This window comes from Dreissena polymorpha, chromosome 7 (assembly GCF_020536995.1).
Source record: "Dreissena polymorpha isolate Duluth1 chromosome 7, UMN_Dpol_1.0, whole genome shotgun sequence".
Lineage (NCBI taxonomy): Eukaryota > Metazoa > Mollusca > Bivalvia > Myida > Dreissenidae > Dreissena > Dreissena polymorpha.
This window is the reverse complement of record NC_068361.1, coordinates 98,451,704-98,458,088: the sequence shown is the minus strand read 5'-3', so window position 1 is coordinate 98,458,088 and position 6,385 is coordinate 98,451,704. Positions and strand designations below refer to the sequence as shown.

The window sequence follows — 6,385 nt, the reverse complement described above, 5'->3', positions numbered from 1 at the left end:
TCAGAAAACACCCAGGACAAATATATGGACGGAATGATTTTTTCACTTATGTGGGTGTATGTTGGCTCCACTTCACACGATACAGTCATTGTAGTTTAATTGAAAAACGCATCTTACAATGTGAGATGAGTTCTGGGTTCAGGCCCCAGCAGTGGCCTATCATGTGTGATATACAGAGCCATTATGATTAAATATACACAGTTATCTTTTTAAACAATACAATTAAATATAAGGAATAATGTTAAAGGGCATTGCTGCTTAGCCATTTTTGGGATTGTATTGTGATTTTTGGCCAAATTTGGCACTGAATAACAGGGTTTATATACATCCCAAGCATAAATGCTTCTAAATTTGTAAAAAAAAAAACAAGTCGAAGTGTGCAGAATATTAAAAATTTGCAACTTTCTGATGTCTAAAGGTCATTAAATGCCACTTAAAGTTTACTTTTTTTTGTACAAAATGACCCATTTTGTGCTGTCCATTATTGGTTAATGTTTTACGCCGTCAGGTCCAAAAACGCTCATTCTGTAGCTTGTTTGGACTATAATCTATAATGTGGCCAAGTTTCAGCAGATTCGGCCCAGTGGTTCTGATTTTATACGCAGTGACTAGCTTTTATTAGTCCACTACCGGTTTCACCGGAGGGGACTTATGGTTTGTGCTCTGTGTGTCCGTCAGTCAGTCAGTTAGTCTGTCACACTTTTCTGAATCCTGCGATAACTTTAAAAGTTCTTAATATTTTTTCATGAAACTTGAAACATGGATAGATGGCAATAAGGGCATTATGCACGTAATTTCATTTTGTTCCTACGTCAAAAATTCTGGTTTCTATGGCAATAAATAAAAAAATAAAATAAATTCTGACAATGGTGGAGCCGGTAGGGGACAAATTTGCTTGACAATAGTATTGTTGAGTATTACTCACTGACTTATGCATATGCGCTCGGCTGTTTTTCGGAGAATACCTGAGGTATTGTCATAGCCAGCTCATGGTGTCGTGTCGTGTCTTTTCGCCGTCCGGCGTCCGCCATGCTAAAACCTTAACATTGACCCATTGTACCCACAATTTTCGTACCCACATTTTTTTTCGTAACCAAAATGTTCGTACCCACATTTGCAATATGTTGGACAACTCGCCCCAATCGAAAGACATGAAGCAGCTTCCGTTACTGTTTGCGGTGATGGCCGGAAAAACCAGTGAAGACTACACACAGGTAATTGTTTTACCCTTACAGTTCGTACCCTTACGGATATTTACATATGCTTAAATATACAGTATTAACAAACATTCGCTCACAGCCTGTGAATGTTTTCACACTCATGCAAACTTGAAAGTATGGCGGCACGTGCAAAGCCTCGGTCTCCAGGTAATAAATATAATTATGGATGTGTATAAATAATTTTATGATTGTACTTACGAAAATTTAAATTTTCGCCGTTATATAAATCTAGGAAAAAAATAACACATACAAATGCCGATGTTTCATATCACTTATTATATAGTATTTCATTGATTTTACAGAGCGCCTACAGTCAACGCGACACTGTATTCACCTTTGTCCGCAAGGTCATGTCTATACCGTTCCTGCCAGCGGAACATGTGGAACCAGCGATTATGAGGTAGATTATATATTTGACAAATACACAAAGAAATACAAAAAATAACTGGATGGCCACGTTTCACTTATTTAGAAATAATTCGAAAAACCGTTCAGACTATTACTTTACAAATTACTGGTCTCTTGTAATAGTACTGATTCATTTTTATTTGTTTCAGACTGAAAGAAAAAACAACAGACGAACGCCTGGCCGACCTGCTAGAGTATGTGGACAGGACATAGCTTAAATCTTTGGTGTGGGGACCTGAAAATTGGAGCGTGTTTGGTCGGAGTGTCCGAACAAATAATGACTGTGAAGGGTGGCACTTGAAACTAAATCAGCAAGCCAAGAAAGCCAATTTGCCTTTCTACCTACTACTGACCCTTCTTTGTGAAGAGGCTTCCCTTCTCCCAACACAGGTGAAGATGGTATCAGAAGGAAAGCTATCCAGGCGACAACGAAGGAAGAACACGTCTCTCCAGGGGAAAAATCTCCAAGCTGTGGGAAGCGTACGAGAGCGGAGAATTGTCAGTCAACGGCCTACTGAGGAAATGCAGTGGCATTTATGGACCAAATGCATGAACGTTGCTCATTTGATGTCTTTCTGATTGTTGGAAATGTTTCAACCCTTGTTTTTGAAAAGCTTGTTTGTGTGTGAAAGTTACTGTGTGTTTGTAATGTTTTACCATTATTATATTTTTTAAATGTTTGATAATATTCATCATTTACGGACCAAATGCCTGCCTGAAAGTTGCTAGATTGAATTGAAATAAATTATTGCTCATTTGTTGTTTTTTTTTCTTCTGATTGTTAGAAATGTTTCAACCATTGTGTTTAAAAGCTTGTTTCTGTGTGAAAGTTTGTGTTTAATTATTACGGATGTTTGAAATGTTTGATAATTTTCATCATGGCTCATTACAACCTGTGTTTGTAATGTTTTAAAAGTATTAAAGATGTTGGAAATGTTTGATAATATTTTGTGAAAGTTTGTGTTTATTATTACGGATGTTTGAAATGTTTGATATTATTCATCAAGGCTCATTACAAACTGTGTTTTAAAATTATTTTTAAAATGAGTTAATAAATGGAAATGTTTGATAATATTTTGAATTGTCTTTTCATTCATAAATCTGTGTTATTTATTTCATTTAATATGCTAAAATTGATGCTTTGTATGTTTTCAATAAAAACAAATGTTAGTATCGTGAGTCTGTAATTGTTATAAATTATGAATAAAATTATGAATATAACACATTTCTATTTTTATTTTTTTCCCCATGTATTATTCGTTTTGTGTATTCAGCATTCCTTTTAAAGTCAAAAATGTTATTTAATACATTTTTTTCACAAAGAGTATTATATATATGACAAAATATTTCGTTGCACGCTGTCATTTAATTTGGGGCGAGTTGTCTTTTATTTGGGGCGAGTTGTCTTTCGATTGGGGCGAGTTGTCCAATATATTTGGGGCGACTTGTCCAGATTTTCGGGGCGACTTGTCCTGGGGCGAGTTGGCTTTGGGGCGAGTTGTCTGGTAACCTTGTTTAGTACCCAAAATTTGTGTTCCCACATTTTCTTACCCAAATTTTCGAACCCACATTTTTTTAGTTCCCACTCATTCCATCCCGCGAAACCCTTAAGGTGTCGCAACTCTAGTATTTTCTTTTTGATTTTCATCTACACGTAAATCTGATAAGATTTCATCTTTAGATAAACCTGATTTCGGCTGATTATTTTTAATAACTTCTTGTACTGAGCATATTTCATTATCATTTACCGAATGTATTCGCCCTATGGCACAGTGTCGTCTAAGCCTTATTGTTTTGTGCGTATTGTTTATAATTAAAATGGGAAATTGTCTATCACGCGTTGTCTTGACGACTGAATTAACAATTGTTAAACCGGGTTCATTATCAAAGAAAGAATTGCTTATTCCATTGAATTCATAATTCGTATTTGAACGTATGCAGTTTCTTTTAGCTTGAGCAAAGAGTCTATATGCAGTTTGTGGTTTTAACACAGTATGTCTAGTTAATCTCGCTATCGTTGAAAGGTGTACATCTTCTTCTAGAGGTACATAACAGTTATCAATCCTCAAACATCCTAAATAAAAGTATAAACGGACACCATTATCTTGTAAAAAGTCTCTTCCTAAAATAACATTTCTATTAACGTTACTTACTACAAAAAACATGTGCTCTTTATATATGCTCCCTATTTTGAATCTCAATTTTACACAACCGTGGACATATAATGAATTTCCATTTACCGACTTAAGATTTACTTTTTTAATTATCAGTGCTGGTTTTTGTTTTAACATATCATAAGTACGTTTACTCACGATGCTGACTTGAGCGCCCGAGTCTACCAAGCTCCTAAATTGATAACCACCTGTTGAAATAACACAAGAATTTGGACTACCACACAAAGCGATATTATATGTCTCGACTTTTTCATTCTTACCATAGACCCCTTTTTGGTAAGAATTTCCTAGTTTTTTCGATTAATGTACGTTTTTCTTTGAGTACATTCTCTACTAAAGTGTCCTAATTTACCACAATTCCAACAATCAATTTTATCTTTCCAATTTTTGTCATATTCGTTCTTGCGCCTGTTACCGTTTTGATCTATCGTATGACAGTTCCGCCCTACCGTATATGCACTTATTTCGCGTTGCCTACGGCGACAGATTTCAATAGAATGACCGTGTTTCTTGCAATATGTGCAAACAATAGATGACCTAATATAATCGATATCTGTCTGAATATTATCGGTCGTAATGTTATCTAGTCCATTTATTTGCGATCGTAACTCAAACCTAGCTCTGACACTTTGCTCATGTATAGCGCTTTTTAAAGCATTTGATAACGTTGCATGATTTTCGCGCATTAATTTAAGTCTCAAATAATCGTGCGATAATCCGTCAATAAAAATTTCTACTAACTGTTTTTCTTTATAGTCTAAATTTCCTTCAATATTTTCGTATGCGTCAGTCTCAAGAGATAAAAGTCGCTCAGCGTATATTTGAACATTTTCGTCGGTCCTTTGTTTAGTCGTCTTTAATAATGAGAAAGCGTATTGTGGGTCTTGAATTTCTGCAAATCTTAATTTAAGCTGTTCCTTTAAATCAGCCCATGTCCCTGTCAGATCATCAGTCAAAAAACGATGTATGTAATCACTAACAAGCCCTTTACTAGATTGGTAAGCAACAAATTTTAATTTATTCTCATCTAAATTGGTAAGTGTTCCATATTTTTCTACATTTTTAATCCAATTTTTAAATTCTTTTGAATTTCCATCAAATGATTGTACAACCTGTGAAATAGTCTGAGTGCTTATGGCGGTTTTAACATCTTTAATTTGTTCATTTAAATTTTGAAATAATTCAGGGATTATTTGATTTGCCATTTTGATACAAGCGTTAGGAAATAAAACAGTCACTCACCGGAAGTTGCAGAATATGTGCGGTCTGATGTCGTTGTTTCCGGCTCACGGTTGTTGTTACTGGTTACAGAAGTTGCCGAAACGGAGTTTCTTCGCGTTGTTTTTCATGGCTTCGTAATCGTAAGTGGTAGTATTTCTTTGTTCGAATCCTTGGTTCACGAGCACCATTTAACGTCCTGTGTCCCGTAATCGTTCATAGTTCAGTAGTACGACACATAGTTACTAACAATGTTCATTACTCTAAAATTACCGGTATGTAGCCTATCATTCGATATCTCGTCATGCGCGAATTGCCAAGATGACGAGATTTGTATTAACTACCATTTTCTCGTGTCACGCATGGGACAAGTCGGTCCCTCTCTATTATATCTCTTTTCTGCATAATATAGGATAAAATATTCAACAACACCATGTATCAGTTTCTAGTCCAATTTAATGTCTAACATACTTAATATTTTCGGTTATACAAATACAGTCTGATAGCTACATGATCGTATCTTTCTCGATCCGTACACCTCCAAGTCTAAACGCTAACTGTCTTGTTTCCCTCTAACATCTGGCCCGTGAAACTCAGTTATGAATCCCATTGGTCAGTGTTCTATGTGTCTTTATTTCTAATTGGCTGAATTACAATCTGGAGAAGTCACTATTCAAGAATGCACACGTTAATGAGCGTTGTGGTACAAATAATAAATAATGCAAATACAGCCTAAGGCTTGTGTCAACAGCATTGTAACCCCTTTGTTGTTAATGCATACTCGCTACTGATATACTTGTCAATATTTCGTACATAAAGAAAACCCAAATATTTCACCCAATTTCTCATCATTATTTGACAACAGAATAGCTACAACGTTTATTTAAACGGCGATTGCCTCTTTTTAAAGACAGTTTTCGTGTGTATGTTGCGTATTTTCAATAGTTGTTTGCTTACTCTAAATAAGTGATTATATGATTTTTCTCTGATATAATTGTCTCCTATAATACCCCCGTTACGAAGTAGAAAAGTATGTACCGGGATATTAATGGACGTCTGTCTATATGTCCATTTGCTAATCATGTCTGTATTTCTATTTGCCCTAGCCGAAGTTTGTCCGCATTATTCCCCCTTCACTTTCAACTGGAAAAAAATACAAATTGCATGCATTATGCGTTAGGATTGGCATTTGTTTAAGTGAGATTTGTATTGTTCGCTGTTTAAAAATTACAACTTATGTTGTTGTTTTTTCATTTAGAATTATGTTTTATAATGAGAGGTTTTATAAAAACAAATACATTATCGAAACCAAAAGGACGAGAACGTTATTTTTTTATTTAACATTGTATTATGGCTTTCTACTAT

General features: G+C 35.1%; 1 long non-coding RNA gene across 1 annotated transcript; it reads left to right on the top strand.

The window, feature by feature from the left end:
• Window positions 1–1,340: 1,340 nt before the first annotated feature.
• On the top strand, window positions 1,341–2,549 carry LOC127836831 (uncharacterized). Its single transcript, XR_008028943.1, has 3 exons — window positions 1,341–1,367; window positions 1,523–1,620; window positions 1,778–2,549. It is a non-coding gene; the product is annotated as an uncharacterized LOC127836831 (long non-coding RNA).
• Window positions 2,550–6,385: the final 3,836 nt, after the last annotated feature.